Source organism: Anastrepha ludens, chromosome 5, assembly GCF_028408465.1.
Source record: "Anastrepha ludens isolate Willacy chromosome 5, idAnaLude1.1, whole genome shotgun sequence".
NCBI classification, from domain to species: domain Eukaryota; kingdom Metazoa; phylum Arthropoda; class Insecta; order Diptera; family Tephritidae; genus Anastrepha; species Anastrepha ludens.
This window is the reverse complement of record NC_071501.1, coordinates 11,147,264-11,160,324: the sequence shown is the minus strand read 5'-3', so window position 1 is coordinate 11,160,324 and position 13,061 is coordinate 11,147,264.

Sequence of the window (13,061 nt, the reverse complement as noted above, 5' to 3'; positions counted from 1 at the left end):
GAAGTGCGATTTCTCGGGTTTTTATTTTTACGATTTTTCCTAATTGGCGGGAAAGATAGGGAAAAGGTTAAACGTCCTATCGAAACGCGATTACATTGATTGTATTCGGAATTAAATTCTCTTCTAGTTGAACCTAAAAAACGTTCAGAAAGTTATGATTAACCCACTTTTTAAACAATCTAAAGTGAATTTGTTTTTCCAAAAAAATGAATTTCTTTTTAATTAACGAAAAATTCTTGAATTTCTCACTTTTTGTTTAATTTTCTTAGTTTAACTAGAAGCTATACTATACTAAAATAAAAAATTTTTTGGGTTTTTGGTTTCAAATGAAAATTGCGACCTGCATCTTTCCCGCCGCACGACACATTCACACTCGAGGCGCCTCGGCAAAATGCTTGTACTAGGCATAATATGACATATATTTTAATGAGAAAATTTGAGAATACTGTTGAAATAGGTAGGTAGGTAGATAGGTTTGGCAGCCTTTTCGCACATAGAGACAACGATGCTACTTAGACCAGGAATGGGTCCGTTGTGAGCCGCGGGGGCTGGGCTACATTTCCCTCTCCATATTGAACCATCCTGAGCTTTTGACAAAGCGTAAAAGGTTGTTGATACCTAAAGTGTATAGATTATCTATATTCGTTAAGAAGTAAGATTTTAAAAATCGGTTCCTGCTTCTGGCTAGAGCTGGGCATGTGCAAAAAAGGTGTTGAATTGTTTCCAACTCCTCCTCATTTCTGCAGCTACGACAGAAATCATGCGTGTAAAGGCCTAATCTCCTTGCATGATTTCCTATGAGACAATGTCCTGTGAGGGCCCCTACTAAGGTCCTGATTTGAAGTCTACTCAGTTTTATAATACTCTTGGACAGACGTAGACGTCTTGCAAGTTGGTCTGCCCTACAGTTCCCTGGTATATCTCTGTGGCCTGGGACCCAGCATAAGATTATACGATATTGCTTGGCCATCTCATTTAGAGATTGGCGACAACGTAAGACACTCTTTGATGTTGTTTGGACTGCATCCAGTGCTCGTAGGGCAGCTTGGCTGTCTGATAGAATAAAGATATCCGTTGATGATATTCTGTTTATCTTTAACCATTTTAAGGCTTCATGAATAGCGTTTATTTCCGCTTGAAAAACGCTACAGTGATCCGGTAATTTAAAGGATTCACTAATAGAAAGCTCTTCGCAAAATAACCCTGATCCTACACCGGTGTCCACTTTGAATCCGTTTGTAGATCTTAACGAGCGTGTTAGGTGTTGGATCTTCTTCAAGCCATTCCAGTCTAGAAAGGTTTTTCATTAGGAAATTCCTTTCGAAGCATAGAATGGGAGGGTTATAATCACAATCACTGGGTATATTCGTGTAGGAGTCTAAGATGGTTTAATGTCCATGTGTGACAGTTCTCCATTGTGAGCTTGCTTTGAGCCTTAAAGCGGAGCAGGCCGCTGAGTATTTGCAGAAGAGATCTAGGGGTGGCAGATGTAGCATGATGTCCAAAGCCATGGATGGCGTGGTTTTCATGGCGCCACATATTGCTAGTTCCGCTGATCTCTGCACCTTATTCAATAAATTAGAATAGGTTTTTTTCTGCATAGCACACCACCAGACAACATTTCCATATAGAATAGGTCTGACGACAGCAGTGTAGAGCCAATGAGCAACCTTAGGTTTAATTCCCCAGGTCTTGCCTAAAGCTCTCTTACAGACATAAAAGGCTAGGTTCGCTTTCCTGACGCTTTCTAAGGTGTTTGACTTACAAGTCAGTTTCCTATCTATGTTTAGTCCCAAGAACTTGGTTTCTTCCGAAATCACAAGAGCTTCCCCTTTGAGCATAATTGGACTTAGCTGAGGGATTCTGTGTTTCCTAGTGAACAATATCAGTTGTGTTTTGTCTGGGTTGACTCCTAGACCACACTTTCCTGCCCACCTAGAAAGTATATCTTGAGCATTTTGTATTAGGTCTCTTAATGTAGATACAAATTTTCCAGAGACGGCAATAACAACATCATCGGCGCAAGCTATCACCTTACAGCCCACCGATTCCAGTATTAACAGAAGTTTATTTACAACTGCGTTCCATAAAAACGGTTAGAGGACTCCACCTTGCGGTGTACCTCTACTTACCAATCTCCTGAGCACCGATTCTCCTAGTTCCGCTTCAATGATTGTGCTATTTAGCATTTTGCCAATGAAGCCTACCAAGGAAAGCGGCTAAAGTAAATTCCTGTTTGTGCAGTGAACTCTCTGCCGTGTAAATAAGGTTATGTAGAGCTGTCTCTACCGATTTCCCTTTCGTGTAGGCATGTTGTGACGTAGAGATAAGATTTCTATCTATAGTTAGGCTTAAGTGAAATTCTATCAACCTTTCCAAAGTTTTCAATAGGATGGAGGAAAAAGATATCGGTCTTAAGTCTTTTGGATGGGTATGTGAGTTTCTACCAGCTTTTGGAATGAAAACAATTTTGACTTGTCTCCATTTAAGAGGTATATGACCGTAGAGAAAGCAACCTTTGAAGATTGCTAGAAGCCCGTGTGCTAGATATCCGGCGGTCTTTTGCAGTTCCACCGGGTAAATACCATCTGGGCCCGGTGAAGGTTTGAAACTTTTAATCGCCCTGTTGAAATATATAATAATAAAACCTGAAAGTTTCGTTTCAACCGAATATTTCTTTCCTTCCCAAAAAAATCCACGAAAAAATCGATTTTTTGAAGCCTCTAAAGCAGGCTCCCCCCTTAAGTTATAAGCGAAATTGCATTCCATAAGGCATTTCACAGTGGGGATATTTGCTGTTTTAATGAACATTTCATTTTTATAAAGCAAAAAAAAAAAAGAAAGACGAATAAATATTTTTTAGTTTAATTTACTTTTATTTTAAAAAACAAACTTGCAGTTAGATTATTTTTTAGAAACGAGATCTTAAATCTTCCTAATGTATGACTGTAATTTCTGGGAATTCTCAAATAGCTCGCAAATTTTCTGCACCCACTCGTCTACATGAAGTACTCACATAAAAGCATTCCACTTAACTATCATCAGGTATTCAAGTTGCCATGATTCGCCTGCTTCCATACACACACACACACATATATACATATTCACACACACATTCTCACTGCCACATGCATTTACGCTCGCACTTACCTAATTGAATGTGTTGCAACCAGTTTGCTGGCAGCGAGCGCTGTTATACCATATGAAGATACCGTTATATACATATGCACGTATATATGTATGTATGTACGCATATAACCCGTTAGTAAAGAACTTTTTTTCTATATATCAACAGGGCAAATTATGTTTGCTACAGCAGCCAAAGCAAAGTAGAGTCAACAGAAAAAAAGCGGAATTTATAGGGGGAACAAATGAAAGTATACAGCTACGAAAATAATACTTCCCGGAAGTACTCGTACAGTTGTTTGTATGAAAAATACCAACTGTGTAGAATTTTCTAGGAATAGAAACAGGTGTGGCAAGAGTTGTTGCCGTTGCTGACGTAACGTGCACAATGACAACCATTCACTTTGCTGGTTCAGTATTTCAAGTGAAAGTCAGTCAGCAAAAATAAATAGAATTTTCGGGATTAAATAGGTACAGTGGCATTTTAATGCATTTCCCTGTATGAGAAATTGGCAACTAAGATTGTGCGACACCTGCTGTTCTTTGCTTTTCATCGAGGTCAAAAAGCTGCCGAAGCAGCCCCGGGACATTTGCGACATGTATGGAGAAGGTGTCATAGAAGAGTCTACAGCATGGAAATGGATTCAAACGGTTCAAAAATGGCGACTTTAAAGTCAATGACACGTCCCACAGCAGAAGGATTTCTGAATTCGATGAAGATCATCCCAAGTCAATTTTGAATCAGAAGGGTCACCAAACCAGGCGTGAATTGGCGGGAAAAAAGAACTGCGATCATAAAACGAATCTCAATCGACTTCATTCAATGAGATTTACTGAAAAATTGCGAGCCTGGGTGCCTCACGAACTCAATGAAAAAAAACAAAGAAAGTCGCCTTCAAACTGCTTTTCAGCATCTCACCCGCCCTGGAGCAACTTGCGATCATAAACAGCGCTTTTTGTGCCGAATCGTCACGGGAGTTGAGAAATGGTGCCTATACATCAATAAGAAGCAAAAAAAGAAGTGGGTGGCTCCTAGAGATACGACAAAACCGAGAGTCAAGCCGGATCTTCATCCAAAGAAGATCTTGATATGTGTTTGGTGGGTCTGGGAGGTCATGGTGCACTGGGAAATGCTAGAAAAGAATACCACGGTCAACAAGGAGTTCTACATTGTCCAGCTACTTCGCGTGAATGAGGCTGTTCGCCTGAAAAAACCTGATCAAACCATACTCCTTCACGAAAATGCCAGGCACCATGTTGCATAATTCGTCAAATCTGCACTACAAGAGTTCGAATGGGAGGTTCTGCATTTGCCGTATTCTCCGGACGTTGCACCGATTGATTACCATCTTTCCCGCTACCTGTTCACCATTTGAAGGGCGTTACCTTTGATAACAAAGAAATCTTTAAAAACTGGCGCAATAACTGCTTCGGCACCAGACCAGGTGATTTTTGGCGGATCGGCATCAACGGAAGAGGTTGTAAACAGTAACGGCGAATAAATAATTGACTAACTTATTGAAATAATTATTGGTTTTTGCTTAAATAAGAGTCTTCGGCAAAAGCAAACTTATTCCCTAACCCAATAGAAAAGCCACAATTTGGTGATATTCTCAAATTCAGCCGCATCTATATAGCAGAGCCATTGAAAATTAACTTCTTGGAACTTATGCCCCAAACGTTCCATATAAAGGGTGATTTTTAAGAGCTGTAGCAAAGTTTTTCAAAAAACACACGTAAAATTCAGAAAAATGCATGACATTTTTTATTTAAATCGATAGTACAGTCCATATAATTTAATGTTTGAAGATTATTTCATGCAAATGTTGACCGCGACTGCGCTTCAAATGGCCCATCCGCTTAGTCCAATTTTGGCACACTCTTTCCATGTTTCGGTCGGTATCTCTCATATAAATGCTTTAATGTTGTCTTCCAATGCGTTAATTAAAGCAGGCTTGTCTGAATAGACATGAGTTTTAACATAGCCCCACAAAAAATAATCTGAAGGCGTTATATCGCACGATCTAGGTGGCCAATTGACAGGTCCCGAACGTGAAATAAAATGTTCACCGAACTCGCCTCTCAACAAGTCCATTGTTACGCGTGCTGTGTGGCATGTGGACCGTCTTGCTGAAACCTCATGTCATGAAAGTCAAGCTCTTGCATTTTGGGCAAAAAAAAATTGGATATCATTTCTCGGTAGCGCTCACCATTCACAATTACTTTACGATTCACAGCATCTTTGAAGAAGCACGGTCCAATGATACCTCCAGCCTGGCTGATCTTCACTCCAAAATCGACAATTCTGCTTATTTACGTACCCATTGTTCCAAAAATGAGCTTCGTCGCTGAACACAATTTTTCGATAGAAAAGTGGATCTTAAACTTTCTTAACAGAACACGCATTTTTATAATAAAATTCAATAATTTGCAAGGGTTGTTCGTTTCTAAGACGATTCATGGTTAAATTATAGGACAAACTGAAGATGTTTGACAGTGAAACAAAACACGAAACGTGCGTCAGCTGTTCAAACCAACTGTTTAAAAAGATAATAGCTAAAAAATCACCCTTAATAATGGCATACCTTGGCATTTGAAGTAATACACAAATTTATTTGGTACCGCACACCCAGCTTGGTTATCTCCTTTCAAGATTAAACGACCCTTGTTGAAATACCCCAGTTATGAATTTGTGGCATAAAAACAACTAAATTGTTCCACTTAATATAGATTGAAGGGATTGCATGCTTCACAACTAGAATTGCTGGTTGACGCCGGAACCCTCACAAATTTTGTGGTTAGGGAACGAGTAACTGATATCCGAAAATGTACAACAAAGATACGCACTAAAAGCCAAGTGAATTTCTATATTTAAGGCAAGTGGCGGTGATGGCTGTCATTAATTGCCCTCCAATTATCTGCAGCACGCGTGACGCAGAATGAGTGAGCCCCAAATTTACAAAGCAAATAGCGTATGGCTATTCCGGCGCACGCTGTGATAACACAGCACACTGTTGGTGGCGAGATTAAGGCAAAATTGATTGTTTGTTTTTGATTTATTGCCGTTAAGGCGAATGCAAATGATGCTGCGTAAAGATTTTGACTTTTCGAGAATAAAGCGAACTAATGACTGAGCTGAAAGATCAATACAGACAGTATTGAATGAGTGAATGAGTGGAATGAGCATAAACAAGAACTAAATTAAATCCATTTTCCAGTGTGTGCCTGATGTCACAAATCTAGAGCAACAGGCAACATTATTTTCTGATTCTAGAACTCAGTGCGCGATTGGCAAAATTCTTGCTGGCATTAGTTTCACATTTGCCATACCAAAAAGCAACAATTCATCAAATTTAATTATTTATGAACTGTCTATGAACTGTACAGTGTGCAGTTATGTGCGTAGAGATAAAATTATATATGTATGATATAAATTTGTCCATCAATTATTTGTCTCTAGCGGATTGATGCGCGCGCTTGCGAAAAAGATTATGCATAAAAAATGAGGCAATCGAGAGCGTTTTATTCATGGCTGTACATTTTTCATTTTTTCATATATATTACATTTCCTTCCTCTTTCACACACCACACACGCACACACCCTCATATATTTTTGTTGCATTCGTATAAAAAAAATTGCTCGGCTCTTACTATGTGTCCCCATGGGTCATGTCTCAAATTTTCCTTAATGCCAATTTGATGTTCTCCTTTTCTCTTCGAATATTGCCTGTCCTCAAAAGCTTGTTGCATTAAATCAATTTTAAAGTGATTTATGCCCAACTGTCAAACTCACACGCATACACATTCACATGTAAGATTCAATAGATTCTTATACTACCCGCATATTCGTGTGCGTGTGTTCATATATGGAAGTGCCTAAGTGCACTACTCTTAAGGTCACTCATACGTCATGGTGTACGCTTTCAATATGCCTTATAGGCAGTATGCTTTCAGGTAATTGAGATGCATGTTTGGAAGGGATTAATACCTGGTTGATGTATGACGCACAAAATCATTGGTACTAAGTGTCAAGTTAGTTAAGTGCCTAGTTGCTGGTGTAACCAAGCAGACTGGGCTCAAAAGTTGTAGGTAACTGCAGCGTATTTGTGTGTCGAAAATTAAAACGTCTGTGCGATGCATTCCCGCATTTGATATGAGTGAGTGAGTGAATGACAGAGTGGTTGGAGTGCGTAAGCAATTAATATGTAGCCAACTATGTTTAATGTGATCCATAGGTTCGCTCTATGACACTCATGCGGGAGGGCTAATAAAAGTTTGCTTATTGCTAATTTTAGTTTCATAACTTTAATCTTTTTTTTTAATTTGAAATAAGCCAGTGGATTTTCCATACAAAACAGTGCTCAGAACTGTTCTTTTACGTTGGGAACTTTGACGGACAAATGCGTTACTTAATTCTTTATTATTTTCGAAAACCGGTTAATTTTATAATAAATAAATAAAAATTAAAATAATAGTAAAATGATGTGCTTTTCAAAGTAGATTGATTATAAATAAAAAGAATAAAAAAAATTCATTCTTTTCTCGATAGATGGCTGTAGGGATCGGTATCTCGTAAAGTATCGAGAGTATAATATATTTTAAAATTTTTATTACATTCGCTTTTGTAATTTAATATTTTTTATTCTTTAATATCTTAAGATTTTTGTTACACTTACTTCATATTTTTTCATATTTTTGTTACATCGAAAAAATAACATTTTTAAAATTTAATAACTTTTATATATTTTTTCATAAATCCTACAGTTTTATTTTTATTTGTTTATCAGGTGCGCAACTAGGTTCTCGCTGTTTTGCTTTTTTTTGATGAAAATACAACTTTATTCTAAAAACATGGTTACAAGTGAATCGTTGAAAGCATCGGCCATCGCTGGCTACTACTGTTTCCCATTTTTCTGGTAGATCTCGTATAGCGTCGTGGTAGAACTGTTCATCTTTTGAGGCTATCCACGGATCAAGCCATTTTTTGATGCCTTTATATGAATGGAACTTCTGGTCAGCTAGACAGGAACAGGTGATAATCGGACGGCGCAATATCTGGAGAATATGGCAGGTGGGGTAGGATGTCCCATTTCAGTGTTTCCAGGTAGGTTTTAACGGGGTTGGCAACGTGAGGCCGAGCGTTATCATGCTGTAGAATCAGTTTTTCATGCCTCTCCGAATATTGCGGCCGCTTCTCGTGCAGTGCTCGGCTCATTCCCATCAATTGAAGTCGATACCGATCCCCAGTGATGGTTTGGCTTGGTTTTAATAGTTCATAATAAATAACACCAACTTGGTTCGAACAAATACATACATAGCATAACCTTTGCAGCGTAAATTTTCGGCTGAGGCGACGACGTAAAAGCATGACCGGGCAGTCCCCAAGACTTTCTTTTCTTTGGGTTGCTGTACTTAATCCATTTTTCATCACCCGTCACGATGCGATGAAGAAAACCCTTCCTTTTTTGCCGCTGGAGCAGTTGTTTTCAGGCGAAAAAACGACGTTAAACATTCCTTGGTTTTAACTCATAAGGAGCACAAGTCTCCTGTTTCCGGATCATTCCCAAAGCATGCAGTCGCTTGGAAATGGATTGGCGGGTAACTCCTAATACTGAAGCAAGCTCTTCTTGCTTTTGACACGGATTCTCATTGAACAATGCCTCCAATTCAGCGTCTTCGAAGGTTTTTGGCCTTCTTTCACGCGGACGGTCATCATCATTAAAATCACCGTCTTTGAAGCGATAGAACCAATATCGGCACGTTGTTGTAGAACAGCATCTCCATAAACTTTTTGTAGCTCTCGGTGTGCCATAGCCGCCGTTTTTTTCGAATGGAAGAGGAAAATCAACACTTCCCGCAAATGACGATTATTCGGCACAAAATCAGATATTTTCACAAAACCAAAAGTATATGATACCAAAACAAAATCACTAATGTGTCGAAGCAGTTTGTTTACCATATGTCTCAGCTTGGTTTATGACGTTTAGGTTATGTTAGAATCAACTAGCACACTCTGCTGGCGGCATCTATTGACAAAGAGCGGGAACTTAGTTGTGCACATAATATTATCTCAAACGTTTTATATAATTTATACATGTTTTATTTTTAAATTTTGTTATTGTACATACACTTTTCATAATTTCATATTTTTGAGGTTTATTTTTTATATATTTTTTTTAATTTTACGCAAAGGTAATGTATTTATTTTTCTTCAAACTAATATTAAAAAAATTTGTTTTTTTTTAACTTCTTAAGAACGATAACATTTTTCGCTGCCTAATTTAGTTATTTAAAGTTATATAATTGAATTTTTATTCCACAACTTAAAGTTCTTCTAACTAAATACTATTATAATTTTTCTAAAATGTATTGAAATGATTCACTTGGATTTTGCATTTTCTGGGTAATTTTCATTTTTCTTCATATTTAATTGAGTTTGTTTTCTATTGATTGCACAATAAATATTTCATCACATTGTCTCAAACACAAGCTAGCCCTGGGCGGCTTGGTTATATGATTAAATATTGGGGGGCCGAAAAATAATGTCGTGTTTTTACAGTAAATTTGAATAAATAAATTTCTTGCAAGTTTTTCTTCTTAGTCAATTTTGCCATCACTCTCGTAGGTACCTACCTTCTGCCATACAGCGTGCAAATTTTTAATGCCGGATCGATACAAATCAGTTGGTTATTCAGTAAAATATCTGGACATGTCATTTTTCATATCAACCAAATTTTGAACTTTTTTGTTAAGAAGTGTTGCACTGAACGGCATAAATGGGAATCCGATGGCGCAATGTTGGGCGAGTATGCTGTGTGAGACAGTACCTTCCACCCCAAATCATTAAATTTTTCTAGTGTTTTCCTAGCGCAGTGTAGTCTTCAATTTACGTGTTGGAAAATAACGCATTTTCTATTGATAAAAGGCATTTTTTTTTTATGTAAACCTGGCTTAGCAGTCCTTCGTGGCGGTTCAATCGGAGAGAGCCATTTTTATTCATGTTTTTTATTAGACAACGACCTATACTTTCATACAAAAACATTGAGTATTTAAAAACAAACAAAAAAAATAAACGAAAAATAGGCAAAATTGGGCGAAATGTTGATGCGCTCCCATTTGTACGCTGGGTGTATGCATGCATGGAATGTATGTGTGTATGTATGTATGTATGTATGTATGTACGAACTGTATGCAAGTACAGTTGCATGCAATTCCAACGACGGACAGCGAGAAAGGTTTACACAACTGCAGTGAATGCAAGCTAAATTTTAACTCTATACATTTCATAATATTCATAACCGTAATATATTTGAGTTGTCAGAGTGGAGTCCTAAAAATGTATTATTCTTCCTCTTACTCAGCCGCCAGCATCACATCACTTGCATGTCTGTAAATACTGTGAAATTGTATGACAATAATTGCACTCCATTTGTTTTGATTCGCTGATTTGTTTTTACTTCCTTTTATTTTATCAGCCTGCACAAGGAAGAGTACACAAATTGTGTTTGCTTTGTGTTGCAGTGGAATTCAATAATCATAATAACAGTATGCAGAATGGAGCATGAAGCATGGAGCTTGGTTAGTATGTGGGGCTTAGGCCGAGGTTCTTCTCTGTCTTGAGTTGGCTTTAACGTTAGTTGCTTCTTGTGGCAGAAATTCAATCGTAAAATCGCGAGGAGCGACCCCTCGATTTATAGAAAAAATGTTCCTAACTATTTTGAAGTTTCATAGGGTTGGGTAAAAAGAAATTTTGTCACAAAAAATACTTGCAAGTCGAAGAAGGCATGAAATGCACACTTTTCTGTTAAACCAATTAATAGTAGGTTAGGTTAGGTAGTGATGGTTGCCCAGAGAGTGGGCTCACTTGGACGAAGTAGTTTGGTTCAAGAGGGGAAAAAGAACTGAAGGAAAAAAGAGAACGAAAGGGAAAGGGATGGGGAAGGTTGAATGTTTGTGGACTACGAACGGTGACTAGTTTGCGGTTGTGTTAACCTCTTTATGCTGCTGATGAAGTTCACCAGATTTTTGTTTTCAATATCTGCTATATCAGCAGGCGCAGAAAGAAGTGACAACCAAGATACAGCGTGTTTTTTCTAGAGGTTAGGTTTTCAAGTTGGCACTACTTTTTTCGTAGATGGTTTTTTTGACAGCTGTCACTTGATTTATGCTCAGTTTGGTTTGCCATTTCATAATGAATAGACTTACACCTGAACAACGTTTGCAAATCGTGCAAATTTATTACGAAAATAATGGTTCGGTTCGTGCGACGCATCGCGCGCTGCGTCCAATATTCGGTCGACATAATCGTCCATCAGAGTCACTAATTCGATTAACCATGGATCGGTTTCGCACCACGGTTGCTCTAGTGGATAATACGCATCCTCAGAGACGTCGTACAGTGCGCACCGAAGACGCTATTGCTGCTGTGGAGCAGAGTATCGAAGAAGACCCGAATGAGTCCATCCGCCATCGCGCGCAGCAATTGGAGATGTGCCCATCCACTTTATGGAAGATTTTGCGGAAGGATCTTGGTTTGCGGGCTTACAAAATCCAACTCGTGCAAGAATTGAAACCGAACGACCATCAAGCGCGTCGCACGTTCGATGAATGGGCCCGAAACGAGATGGCCACCGATCCCGATTTTCACAAGAAAATTTTGTTCAGCGATGAAGCTCACTTTTGGTTGAATGGGTATGTCAATAAGCAAAACTGTCGCATTTGGAGTGAACATAATCCACAAGCCATTGCTGAGACGTCGTTACATCCGCAAAAAGTCACTGTTTGGTGCGCTCTATGGGCAGAGGGAATCATTGGTCCATATTTCTTTAAAAATGAAGCCGGCCATAATGTTACAGTCAATGGAGAGCGCTATAGAGCCATGATTAATGACGTTTTCGTGCCTGAATTGGACGATGTTGATGTGGACGACCTTTGGTTCCAACAAGACGGCGCTACATGCCATACAGCCAACGCAACAATCGATTTATTGAAGGAAACTTTTGGTGAGCGCATTATCTCGCGCCGTGGACCTGTGGCGTGGCCTCCAAGATCGTGCGATAAAACACCGCTGGACTATTTCTTGTTGGGCTATGTGAAGTCGCTTGTCTACGCAGATAAGCCCGAGACGATTGACGTCTTGGAAGGGAATATTCGGCGCGTTATTGCTGACATACGGCCCCAATTGCTGCAAAAAGTGGTCGAAAATTGGGCCTCTCGGCTGGAATTTATTCGAGCCAGCCGCGGCGGCCACTTGCCCGAAATCATTTTTAAAACATAATGGCAAACCCTTATCTTTATATATTAATAAAGCTAAATTCTTGGCCATAACATTAAATTATATACGTTTTATTTCATCTTGAAAACCTAACCTCTAAAAAACACCCATTACTTGAATCTTAGTCCCGCGAGAGCTGGGCAACTATGGAGCAGGTGCTGAGATGATTCCACCTCATCCTCCATACAGCTGACGCAAAAAGGACTCGAAGTAATTCCGAGTCTAACGGCATGTATACCCCGCGGATAGTGCCCCGTGAGGATGCCCACGAAATTTGAGAGATGAGATTTTGTGATCCTCAGAATATCGCTCGAACGTTTCCTATCCAAACGTGGCCAGAAGGACTTCGCGACCTTCCATGTTCGTGTACATGCCCAGCGCGCGCTGAGTTGGTGCAAAGCCCATCCTTCCAGGAGTAGAGCGCAGGTTGTCAAGGGGATCCCGATCCTCTCCTTTCGCGGGCACACTACCTCAAGGTTCATAGTAAATTTTTTTTTATATATTTTTTTTTCGTTTTTTTAAGTTTTTTTAAATTTTTTTTCTTTATATGGTTGAAAAAAAATATATTGTATATTTATTTATTATTTAAGAACTTATTTTATATGCTGATAATAATAGATAAGTTTTAAACCATTTACGCAAAATTTTAAGCCAAAAAGCT